We start from the raw sequence: 13,107 nt of genomic DNA, 5'->3' as shown, positions 1-13,107 counted from the left end.
ACCTACAAGGGAGCACCCATACGATTGTCAGCTGATTTCTCAACAGAAACAATGCAGGCCAGATGGGAATGGCAAAAATATTCAAAGTGATGAACAGCAAGAAACTACAACCAAGATTATTCTACCCAGCAAAGCTATCATTCAGAATTGAAGGTCAGATAAAGAGCGTCACAGATAAGAAAAAGCTAAAGGAGTTCATCACCACCAAACCAGAATTATATGAAATGCTGAAAGGTATTCTTTAAGAAGAGGAAGAAGAAGAAAAAGATAAAGATAAAAATTATGTACAACAAGTACGTATCTATCAACAAATGAATCTGAAAACCAAGGGAATAAAAAATTTGATGAACAGAATAAACTGGTGAATATAATAGAATCAGGGGCATAGAAAGGGAGTAGACTGACAACTCTTGGAGGAAAAGGGGAATAGGGGTGCGGGAAGAGACTCGACAAAAACCGTACAGCTATGGATGAGGACAGTAGGGGGAGGTAAGGGCAGAGGGTGGGATATGAACCTGATGGAGGGGAACTATGGGGGGGGGGGGGGAAAGAGGAACAATTGTAAAAATCTGAACAATAAAGATTTATTAAATTTTTTTTTTTTTTAAAAAGAGTGACTTGAAAGAGAAGACTCTTTTTCCAGATTGTGAGAAAATGGAACCAATGTGTCAGGGCTGGAGACTGAGCTGGGATGATATGGACAATGAGGGGACCCAGAAGCTTCTGCACAGTTCTGTTAGGAACCAGAGCGTCCGCGGAAGCGGTCGGGTTCAATGTCCACGGTCAGTGTTAGGAAGCCGTGCAGGAGGGGGGGGAACCGGAACGCAGGGAACCTGTCCCACTTGTACCCAATGAAGGATGGTGAGGGAAGTGACTAATGTACCACCTTCAGTCGTGTGTGACACTCTCTGCCACAATAGACGTTATTCCCTAGAACTTAAAAAATAAAATAAAATAAAATAAAATAAAATAAACAGTGTTTCCCTAGCCCAGTGATGATGAGAGAGAATGATGAGACAGTCATCCATTGGCTGCCTCCTGCTGCCCCCCACTGAGGATCAAGCAGCAACTGGGGTGGAATGAAACTGTGAGCTCTTGGCTTGTAGGTAGGTGGACGCTCAACCCCTGACACACGGGCTGGGCCCTGCAGTGCTTTTGCTCTAAGTGCCAGCCCCACGGTGGCCTGGGGCCTCCCTGGCTCTGGGCTCCCAGCTGGGTCCTGGCTGCTGGTGATGCTGTGAAGTGTCTGACCCTGCAGAGCGACCTGAGGAGGAGAAGGAGGGCGGAGGTCACCAGCCCTTTCCACCACCTCTTTCAGAGCAGTGATGAGAGAATAGGGGCCTAAAAATAGCAGAAAATAAAATAGCATCTGCCCAGAGGCTGATGCACCCCGAGGGGGTTGGCGGGTGGCCAGGGCAGGAAGAGCTGCAGTCGGGCCTGTGGGCTGTGTTGCTCCCTGACCTGAGACGCTCCTGCTGGCCCAGAGCCGAGTTCCCGGGGAGGACCTGTCCCCAGTCCTCGTGGCTGTAGAAAAGGACTTCTTCCCACCACTCCCCGGCCTGCCAGGCCCAGCCCAGCCCAGCCACCTGCACAAGCTTAGGTCCCAGCCCAGCCATGTGCACATGCTTAGGACCATTTCCTGGTTTCCTCTCCAAACCCTGCAGTGGCTCCGCCCCCCACAGCAGGCAGTTTCATTTCTACTGAGTCCATCCCAAGATCTGAGAAGTGGCTGCTCCAGGCGACTTCCTCCAGGGAGTGCATAGCATTGGTGGTGGCCCAGGTACTGGGGAGGGTGTGGGTGGGTCTCCCAGGGAGGGTCCTGACACCCGGTGTGTGGACAGGAAGGGGGGTGCGGTGGGGGGCCCGGGCGGCAGGGAGGGGCGGGTTTCAGACACCAGGGCCTCAGGACTCTGTCCCTCCAGGCCCCTGCCCGGCCGTCCTTCCCCGCGGCCCCTTTCCTTCCACAGAACTCCAAGCTGATCCACCTCAGGAGATCCAGGGTGTGAGGCGAGGGGAGTGTAGGCTGGGACAGGCAACTCAGGGCCCCCGGAGGGCAGGTCCTGTCCTGGGGACACAGCCCAGCCACAGAGGACCCGAAAGTGTCCCCGGGGAATCACCAGCCCAGGAAGGGACTCTGAGCAGAGACTCTGTGGCCCCGGAGGCTGCCCTGGTGACAGAGGAAGAGGCCATCTGTGGTCTCAGGGAATGCAGGCTGTATTCCCACATTGTCAGGTGCAAGCAAGGTAGCTCTGCAGCCTGCCTGCCTCCCTCTGCTCCCAGGAGGGCAGGCTGGCTCTGCAGGAGCTGCAGCTCCGGGCCAGGGCCCAGGGTCCCTCCTTTGCTGTCCGGTTCCTGGGTCCTCCCTGGAGGAACTTGGGGTGTTGTCTTCCCATTTGCTCCCTCTCCCCTCCCCCCAGGGTTCCAGGTGTGCCTGGAACTTCTCCTGGGAGACAGTCCTGGCTGGAGGGGAGAGACCACCTGACTGGTCCTCCAGGACCCGCCCCTCTCTGCCCAACCCAGGTCTTTACCTTTTAAAAATATATATTTTCATTGATTTCAGAGAGGAAGTGAGTGAGTGAGAGAGAAACCTCTGTTAATGTAAAAAAACCCCCACAACACATTGAAACCTGTAAAGAATTTTTGTGAGTTTATTTGAGCCAAACTGTCGACATATGCCTGGAAGCAGAACCTCAAGGAATTGAGATAATGCTCTGGAGAATGGAGGGTTATTTTCTGTATTTATACATTGCAATCCAAGGAAAGGGACCTAGGGGAGTTACATGAAATTCATTGGTGACAGATTAGGGAGGTGGGACAAAGCAAAGGGGGAAACCTCTGGGGTAGGGGGAAAAGTGAAATGATGGACATGTGCTTCTCTTACAGAGATGGATACAGGATACTTTAACATAATGAACAGCTGACAATTAACTTGATAACAATCACAATGAGGGAATGACCCTGTGCCATTTGTTGTGCCCTGAGGGGCCCGGGGTAAAAAGGAAGTTACAAGTTACCCAGACATCTCACAGATATGTTATCTTAGAGGCAAAAAGGCAAATGGCTCAGTAAAGTAGACATAAGTAGATCTTTGTCAGGAAAATATCAGCCTAGGACATGACTGCCCACTCACTATATAACCTGTTTGTAGTTAACTATTTAATTTTTTTACCATCTTTTGTGGTTATTTTAGGTCTCTGTACTTGTCAGGTTAGCATGTGGCTCCTTTTGTCCAACCTCGCTGGCCCATAGTTCGACTCAGCCACTGAGCAAGGAGGCCTAGAGCCTCTCAGGTCAGGGAAGACCTGGAGGGCGGCCTTGTTTACTTCCAGGTCATCCAGGTTGGGTTTCACTGGAGGAGTTTTTTCCATAGTTTCTTACAGAGAACAGAAGGGAGGGCAGCTGGAGAGGGGGAGAGAGAGACCTGGGGAATTGAACCCAGACATATCGGTGCCCAGTGGATGCTCTGCTACTGAGCGCACTGGACAGCCTTGGTTCTCTGTGAGGGGCAGTCGGGGAGAAAGCCTGGGGGTGGGAGGCTCAGCAGGTCCACAGTCACTGTTTCAATGGAATCTTCCGAATCCACCCGGTTCCTTAAATTGCAAGGAAAGGATCCTGGAACCAGTTATTCCCGATTATTCCTCACGTTCCTCAGTGGGGAGAGAGTCTCCCAGGATCTGACTGAGTCCCTGGGGGCCATCCCTCCTCGCTCTCGCCCTCCCTGTGTCTGGGTTCCAACACCACCTTCCCCCGTGATGGATGGTCTATATTGGGGCTTCATGCAGCCCCAAATGTGACCAGTTCTACCCGGTGTTGCTCAGTGGATAGAGCATTGGCCTGTGAAGTGAAGAGTCCTGGGTTTGACTGCGGTCAAGGGCAGGTACCTGGGTTGCAGGTTCCATCTGTGGTCCTGGTGGGAGTGCATGTGGGAGGCAACCCATGGATGTTTCTCTCTGTCTCTCCCCCTCCCCACCACTCTCTCTACAAATCAATGGAAGAACATCCTCGGGTGAGGAAACTCCTGAATGTTAAGTTCTATTCCATTCTAGTAAATGGAGTTGGGGTCCTACCCTGTTCCCCAGCACAGCTGCTCTCTGCATCGTCCACATTGCAGACGTTTCTTCCTCCAGATAATCCTCAAGGCCCGTGGGGACACGGCAGCCGGACGCCCACAAAAAGCGTGGGGTGGGTGCGCCCCCACAGCTGTGGGGAGCCTCTGGGTCCGGCCTTGCAGCCTTGGGCAGAGACATGGCGTCGGCCACGACCAGCATGAAGATACAGGAGGAGGCCACCTGCTCCATTTGCCTGCAGCTGATGGCCGAGCCCGTGAGCATCAGCTGCGGCCACAGCTACTGCCAGGCCTGCCTCCTATGCTTCATGGGCCCGGCCTCCTCGCCTCAGAGCCAGCAGGACACCTTCTCCTGCCCCCAGTGCCGGGTTCCCTTCCAGAGAGGCAGCCTGCGGCCCAACAAGCAGCTGGGCAACCTCATCGCTGCCCTCCAGGAGCTGGAGCTGGAGGAGGAGCAGGAGCAGGAGCAGGAGCAGGAGCAGGACCAGGAGCAGGAGCAGGAGCAGGAGCAGGAGCAGGAGCTGTCCTGCCCGGAGCACGGGGAGCGGCTGCACCTCTTCTGCGAGGACGAGGGCCAGCTCATCTGCTGGCGCTGCGAGCGCGACCCGCGGCACAAGGGTCACGCCACGGCGCTCGTGGAGGACGCGGGCCCAGGCTACAGGGTGAGTGCCCCCTCATGTGCCCGAGATCCCATCATCCACACAGTGCTTCTTCGTGTGCCTGAGACCCCCGTCATCCAGCCCACTGCCCCCTCGTGTGCCCGAGACCCCCGTCATCCAGCCCAGTGACCCTCATGTGCCCGAGACCCCATCATCCAGCCCAGTGCCCCCTCGTGTGCCTGAGACCCCCGTCATCCAGCCCACTGCCCCCTCGTGTGCCCGAGACCCCCGTCATCCAGCCCAGTGCCCCCTCGTGTGCCTGAGACCCCCGTCATCCAGCCCAGTGCCCTCTCATGTGCCCGAGAGCCCATCATCCAGCCCAGTGCCCCCTTGTGCATGGCCTGCCATCCAGTAGGGAAGACGTACCAGTGAAAGGACGGCCTGGCTCCCCTGGCCTGGGTGGTGGGAAGGGGTACCCCGGGGTGTGGGTGGTCTTGGGGAGCCCTCCCAGAAGTGAGTCCTGAAGAGCCTAAACACTAACCATGTGGCCCAGCAGCTTGGCTCAGTGGTTGAGCATCCACCTAGGAACCAGGAGGTCACAGTGGGATTCCTGGTCAGGGCACGTGCCTGGGTTTCGGGCTCCAACCGCAGTGTAGGGCATGCAGAGGGCAGCCGATCCATGATCCCGTCTCATCGATGTTTCTGTCTCTTTCTTCCTCTCTGAAAGGAATAAAAATATATACATACCAGAGGCCTGATCCAGGAAATTCATGCAAGAGTAGGCCTTCCTTCTGGCACCCAGGACCCAGGCTTCCCTCTCAGCCCCAGCTTTGTCCGGAAGGTTGTCCGAAAGGACGTCTGATGTAATTAGTATATTAGGCTTTTATTATTATAGATTAAAAACAAAATTAACGGTATGTAGAAGTGTGAGCATAAAGAGGGCGCTCCATGTGAGAGGACCCCGTGGCAAATACACAGCCAGGGGGCTGGGGGCATGTAGGGAAAGGCAGGTGTTGCCCGAGCCTTCGAATCAGCTCAGTCTAGGTCCCCGCAGGGTGTCCTGACCATTAGCCGAGAGGAGGATCAGGGTGACATTGGACAGAGAGCCCCGGGCACAGATATGCAGGTTATTCCCTCGAGAGGGAGCAGCGAGGTGTGGTCAGCAAGAGTCATCCCATGTCTCCCTCCAGGAAAAGCTCCAGGAAGCGGTGAGGAAACTGAGGCAAATGGAAGAGGAATGTGCCAGCCAGAAAGCGTTCACGGCGAAGCAGATAGCCGAATGGAATGTGAGAATGGGGTTTCTCTCCGGGGCCGCTGGAGGGCACCCCTGGGTTCAGGTGCAATCCCTACCCAGTGGGGCGTGTGTAGGAGGCAACAGTGGAAGTCTCTCACATTGATGTTCCTCTCGCTCTCTCTCCCACCCTCCCTCCCTTCCACTCCCCTCTCTCTGACAATCACTGGAAAGAACATCCTCGGGTGAGGATTAACAACAGCAACACCAAAGAGAACATGGATTTCTTGGTGTCGAGCTCTTTTCTGTCCTGGCGCTTAGGCGTAGGGTCTGACCGGGCAAAGCACAGTCCTGGTGTCACTGGACCAGAGCGGGCAGGTGGGACCCCGAGAAGGAGCCATTGTCCTTCGATGTCGACATGGATGAGAACTCATCCCCTGGCCCTCCCGCTTCCAGCAGGAAATGGCCAGGAGGCCTGTGCCTGTCAGAGAAGCAGAATCACATGCCTGGTTACCTAGAGCCATCCCCCACTGGGCTTCCTACTTTCTTTCTTTTTACTTTATTTTATGTTTGTATGTATTTCAGAGAGGAAGGGAGAGAGAAATAGAAACATCCAAGAGCAGAGAGAATCATGGATCAGCTGCCTCCTGCACTCCCTCTCCTGGGGATGAAGCCTGCAACCTGGACAAGTGTCCTGACAAGGAATCCAACCGTGACCTCCTGGCTCACAGGTGGACTCTCAACCCCTGAGATCCGCCAACCAGCCGGCTGGGCTGAGCGTCCTCTCTTGACTCTAGGAGAAGATAGAGGCTCAGAGACAGAAAATCCAGGCGGACTTCCAGAACCTGCTCAGCTTCCTGAGGGAGGAGGAGAGGGCGTACCTGTGGAGACTGGAGAGCAAGAAAGAGCACACACTGAAGAGACTGAGGGAGCGTGAGGCCAAACTGGGGCAGCAGAGCCGGGAGCTGGAGAGCCGCATCCGGGAGCTGGAGGAGCGATGCCAGGGCTCCGCCCAGAAGGTGCTGCAGGTGAGGCTGTGCCCTGGGAGGACACCAAGGTGGCGGGTCCTGAGCTGCTCTGGGGGACGTGGTGAGCGTGAGAACAGAGGACCGCCTGCCTCGCTCAGCAGTGGCACATCAGTGTGGGGGATTTAAAGGCATATTTCTCTTATTTTTATTTAGTTATTTTGTTAATCCTCATTCAAGGGTATTGTTCCTTTGGTTTTAGAGGGAGTGGAAGGGAGAGGGAGAGACAGAAAGAGAAACGTCGATGTGAGAGGGACACAGTGATTGGTTGCCTCCCACAGGTGCCCAAGTCCTGGGCTGGGGATCAAGTCTGCAACCAAGGCCTGTGCCCTTGATGAGAATTGAACTTGGGACCCTTCATTCATAAGCCGATGCTCTATCCACTGAGCCAAACCAGCTAGGGCATAAAGGCATATTTCTTTTATTTTTATTTATTATCAGTTTTTAACCTATTTTTTAAAATTGATTTCAGAGAGCAAGGGAGAGGGAGAGAGTGATAGAAACATCAATGATGAGAGAGAATCATTGATGGAGCCTGCAACCTGGAGATGTGCTGGGATAGGAAATCAAACCCTGACCTTCTAGTTCATAGGTTGGTGCTCAACCACTGAGCCACACCAGGGGGGCTAAGCCTATTCTTTTAGAATATTGAACAGACTAAAACGTACAAGGTGGCTTCACTGGTCTACAGGGCTCTATATTTAAATCAGAAAATTTGATTTGGCACAAAATTCCATTTTGGCTCAGTGCATAGAGCATCAACCTGAGGACCAAAGAGTCCCGGGTTCGATTCTGGTCAAGGACACGTACTTTGGTTGCAGGCTGTTCCGTGGCCCAGGCTGCGGTCAGGGCTTGTGCAGGAGGCAACCGATCGATGTGTTTCTCTCAGATGAGGGTCAAGAAGAATAAAATCCCTGTGCTGGTAGAGGGGTGGGTTCCTCAGCCGAACAGGCTCACGGGATGGCTTCCGCTCCCACTTGCCTGGGTCCCAGGAGCACAGAATCCTGACGGTCAGGTGATAGCGGGGACCAGGTGGAGCCGCCAGGTGAGTAATGGGTGAGCCTGGCCTGCTGGGCCCTCCTTCCAGTCTTAGGAAGGTGAACCTCCCCCTCCCCCACCCCACTGCTCATCCCAGGTTCGGCTGGTGGAACTGGAGAGCACCCCTCAGGGTGACCATGTCTCGGCTGCTCCATCCGTGTGGGTCACCTGTGGCTGCCACCTCAGTGCCCAGTCTGGGCGCCGTGCACCCACCCACTGCCAAGAGGTTTTGTGACACGTGGCCTCTCTGGGGTGCGCTCTGAGGGAAGTGAGGCCACAGCGAACATGGGGGCTCCCCAACCCCCCTTAGCAGCCGCAGTCTCCCCAGCACCTCAGCAAGGAGGGCACATAGGCTCAGGGGCTGAGAAGTGTCCTGCCGTGCTGACCATCCCGAGGCCTGAGCGGGGAACGTTGCACGGGGTGTCCATCTGTCACTCAGAAACCCCTGGGCGGGCTCAGGCCGCCTGTCGCTGTGTCCAATCACGAAGGCAGGTTGAGGCCTATAAGGTGTTTACTGAGAAGGCCAGCCCACCAATCAGACAGGGCGCTTACAAGCATCACGTCCTGTCTCCCAGCAGGTGCAGGGGACAGGGTGATAAAGGGGAAGGGGCTGGGTGCTGTGTGCAGGCCTGGGGGTCTCAGCCATCCGCTATTAGTCCCCAGATGATGAGATGGTGTTGATCAGATGGTGTTTTGGTTCCTGGTGGGTCGGCCTGACACTGCTTATGGGTTCTGCTCGCTGGACTCACAGCTGAGTCACCTCCCAATCACTTGGCACAGGGCTTGGAAAGGAAACTTAAGAAAAACTTAACCCCTGTTCACATGTGAGAAACTGACCCTGTTCCCATGAGTATAAGTGTCCTCAGATGTGAAACAGTAGGAGTACTTTCCAGAGTCATTCAGGTGCTCTCCCGACCGGGCTATGAGGCCCCATCACACCCGCACCCAAGGCCGGGCCGCCCTGTGCCTCTGGGAGGAGCAGCAACCCCATCAGCTCGCTGCTCCCTCACTCACCTGTGCCTTTGTCCCCGCAGGACGTGAAGGGCGCCCTGAGCAGGTGAGTGCTGCAGGACGGGCGAGGGGGAGTGGGGTGCGGAGCCGTGGGGTGCCCGCTGAGCAAGTCCGGCCTCTGCTCCCCCAGGAGCCAGGCTGTGCAGCTGGAGACCCCGGAGGTCCTCTCCTTGGATTTTCAGACCCAGTGCGAGGTTCCCGACCTCTACTTTGACCTGTGGAAACGGTTGAGGAGCCATCAAGGTACGTGAGGCCTTTGACCAAGCGCCCAGGGGACCGAGCTCAGTGCAGCCTCCGCCCTGCCCAGGTGAAGGGGACAAATGGGAGGGATTCTACTTTATGGTCAGACCCTGAGCTCCAGTCACTATTCCGTAACAAGACTCAGAGTCCACAGCTGTCCCAGGTAGATCCCGGAAAGGATCTGGGATGTTTATCTAAGGCGTCCCTTGAGATGAACTTTAACCCTGCAGGTGTCGGGACATTGAAGTAGTTGCTAGCGAAGAGACTACTCTACAGCAGCAGGACCAAGGGCAGGCCTAGGACCGAAAAGACCAGAAAGTTTAACTTCAGTTTCAAGTGTACGCACAGTAATTCAATTAGCTGCCGGAGGAATGACACCACATGGCACAGATGCAGTTGCAGATCACACAGCACTTTGTTACTCACACACGTTCCTGATGCTGCGGGTGCAGGCGTAACGGGATCCCGGTGGTGCTGTTCTCTGGGGTCCGGCATCTGGGCTGGTCCGGTCCGGATGCAGGGGGCCGGCGTTCCTCACCCGAGAGCTTGGTCTCATCTCGATCGGGCGGTACTAGCCGTTCTTCTGCCGTCTGGCAGGGAGAGGAGCGTGGAGCGGCGTCGCTAGCTGAGCTGGCAAAAGGACGTGCCTTTGTGGCGGTCTCCACAGGCGAGCACCGTTGGCTGGTCAGGACCCGTTTTTAAAGCCTGCTCGTACCCCAGCAGTCCAGGTGGCTATCAGTGAATGACGTCAATGCCCACATGTTAATCTCAAACAGGGCGAGGGGCTGCATGTGGTTATCCAGGGGGAGTACATCACTCATTCACATGGTTATCTTAGCAAGTCACTCTGAGTCAGTGACTGAGGTGCAAATCCTTATCTGTGGGGTACACACGCTTCAGGGCATTGGGGAATGGGTCCTTAATATCACACTTAAGTTAACTCACATATTTCAAACCTTTTCAACATTTTTAGACATTTTTAAAGCATTTTAAACATTTCTCTATATTACTTACTATACCAGAGCACAGGCTGGTCTTATCTAAAATAAACAGTGATGGGAGGGGGCCTGCTTGCAGCTCCGACCCCCAAAGCCACCCAGGTCCCACGGGGTGGGGTGGGCACGGCCCGTGGGAGCGCTTTGTGTGCCCGCGGGGGAGTCACTGGAGGTAGTGCCCAGCCGCCCCTTCCCAGGGGACATTCTAGGAACAAACGAGACCCCAGGACCCCAACGCTCGGCAGAATTGGCAGTCCGAGTCCACCATGGCTAAACCCCAGGTGCTCATCACTCCCCTGTGAATGCCCACGCTGTCTACCAGCGCCCTGAATTCTACCCTTGAGCTTCTTCTAATTACACAGGACCCTGCGAGGATGGTCTCCCTCTGTCTCTCTTTGTTTTGGATTTCTTGAATCGTGTGACAGAGCTGCCTGGCAGTTGTGAAACTGAAATGGAGCAGTTTGCAGAGACCCTGCGTGGCCGGGTGACCACGGAGGAGGCTTTGCAAGAACTCGTGGACGTCATCTGTGAGCAGGCCACGTCCGTGCCTAAGTTCCGCTGCGTGGGAGCTCGCCTGTGTGATTACCTGTCCCGTCACCTGACCGTTAGCTCACAGAGGGGCAGCTTCCGCCGTGTGTTCTTTCAAAGATGTCAGACTGAATGTGCTTCTATAGATGAAGCTGTTGAGGGTGATGAAGCAGCTCGGAAATGATTCCATGGGTTCGTGCTCTTTCTGGGAGAACTTTATCTTCTGCTTGAGATCGAAGGAGAAAATAGACCGGCTCACGCAGCTTTTCTTTGTGAGCTGTTGGAAGCCCTCCTCTCTAACCCTGTGGACGATAACCTCGTTTGTGCCGTAAAATTACTGGAGTTGACAGGGCCCTCATTGGAAGATGCCTGGACGGGACAGGAAAGGACAGACATGGAGGAAGTTATCCAGAGGATTGAGAACATCATCCAGGAGGCGCCCTGCAGTGCAGACGTGAGGCAGATGCTCTTGAAGCTCGTAGAGCTCCGGTCCAGTAACTGGGGGAGAGTCCCTGTCACCTCAGCACTCAAGAGAAGCAGCACCTGAGAATGATCCCAGCTGTTTTATGTCTGAACCACCTCTGGGTCCAGCGGATGGTGCTCCTCTCACTGCAGCTGATCCTGATGCCCATGATTCCTGTCAGGAGTGACGTGAGGGCAGGAGAGGGAGTAGGGGAGGGGGAAGGGCATATGTAATACTTACCACAATCAAGATTTATTAAAAAAAAGAAAAAAGAGTGACTTGAAAGAGAAGACTCTTTTCCAGATTGTGAGGAAAATGGAGCCGATGTGTCAGGGCTGGTGACCGAGCGTGGATGATATGGACGATGAGGGGACCCAGAAGCTTCTGCACAGTTCTGTTGGGAACCAGAGCGTCCGCGGAAGCAGTCGGGTTCAATGTCCACGGTCAGTGTTAGGAAGCCGTGCAGGTGGTGGGGGAACCGGAATGCAGGGAGCCTGTCCCACTTGTACCCAATGAAGGATGGTGAGGGAAGTGACTAATGTACCACCTTCAGTCGTGTGTGACACTCTCTGCACAATAAACCTTATTCCCTAGAACTTAAAAAATAAAATAAAATAATAAACTGTGTTGCCCTAGCTGGTTTGACTCAGTGGACCGATGATCGGCCTGTGGACAGAAAGGTTCCAGGTCCCATTCCAAGGGCACGTGCCTCTACCAATCGGATGTGGATCAATGATTCCCTCTCATCATTGCTGTTTCTATCTTTCTCTCTCTCTCCCCCTTCTTCTCTGAAGTCAATAAAAAATATATTTTAAAAACTAAAAAAAAAAATAAAACAAAAAAACGATAACTACAAAATAACACCAACATGTAGAGCTTATACATGTAAAATTATGTGTGAATATGCATATGTACATTTATCTATGTGTTCGTGTGTAGACATGTACATATATGTATGTATATGTACAGACACACACACAAACACATAGAAGTGTGAGAGCTCAGGCCCACCCTGGCCCACAGGCACATCCAGCACTGTGATCAGTTTCACACGCCTGATACATTTAGGAAGTGCTGTCAGGGAAGTGGAAGAACATTCTGAGGGAGAATCACTGATCAGCTGCCTCCTGCACGACCCACACTGGGGATGGAGCCCTCAACCCGAGCATGTACCCTGACCAGGAATCGAACCCTGACCTCCTGGTTCTTAGGTCACTGCTCAACCACTGAGCCACACCAGCTGGCTCCCAGCTCACATCTCTCTATCTGCCTCCTCACTGCCTCTTCTGGGTGGGCCAGCCGGCATGTCCATAGTCTCTGCTTTTTCCCTTTAAAAATTCATGCAATTTGTGCCTCTGACTGAGTTTGCTTAGGACGAATAAAGAAAATTTGTTGCATCAAATTGCCAGAAAAAAAGTGTTGTATGTAGCTGTGGCCTCGGCATGCTATCTGTGTGTACACACATGTGTGTCGAGTTCGCACAGTCACCACCGATGAAGGTCACACTCCGGCTGTTGCATAAGCAGCCGAGTGACCTGGCCTTGCTGACTCCTCACCCAGATGGCCCCCTGTTCCTGGGTTGGGAGTGGGCTATTGTGGGTATTTCTCAATGTCCCCTGACCTGGACCCCCGGCAGCATGCCACTCTCATGGGCACCGGGTCACCCAGCCGCCTCTGGCCCTGGCTTCAGGGTGGGAAAGGGGACTTCTAACCTTTGGGTGAGTTGGGTCTGGGGGTGAACCCATGTGTTCTTCCTAGTCTGCTTTCTCTCCCACCCAGTATGCCAGCAATCCTGTAGCCAAAACTCTTTAGGGGGGTGAGCCTTCATCTCCTGGTGGAACTGTGGCCTCAAAGGGATGAGGGCCATGCCATCTGCTCTCTCTGTGGTCCCCCGGAAGAATGCAGCAGAGT

At 54.3% G+C, this 13,107-nt stretch overlaps 1 pseudogene; it reads left to right on the top strand.

Annotated features, from left to right (window-relative positions):
- Positions 1-10,471: 10,471 nt before the first annotated feature.
- LOC129147992 (polyadenylate-binding protein-interacting protein 1-like) lies at positions 10,472-11,784 on the top strand (annotated as a pseudogene).
- Positions 11,785-13,107: the final 1,323 nt, after the last annotated feature.

Source organism: Eptesicus fuscus, chromosome 22 (assembly GCF_027574615.1).
Source record: "Eptesicus fuscus isolate TK198812 chromosome 22, DD_ASM_mEF_20220401, whole genome shotgun sequence".
Lineage (NCBI taxonomy): Eukaryota > Metazoa > Chordata > Mammalia > Chiroptera > Vespertilionidae > Eptesicus > Eptesicus fuscus.
This window is presented reverse-complemented; position numbering and strand designations above follow the sequence as displayed.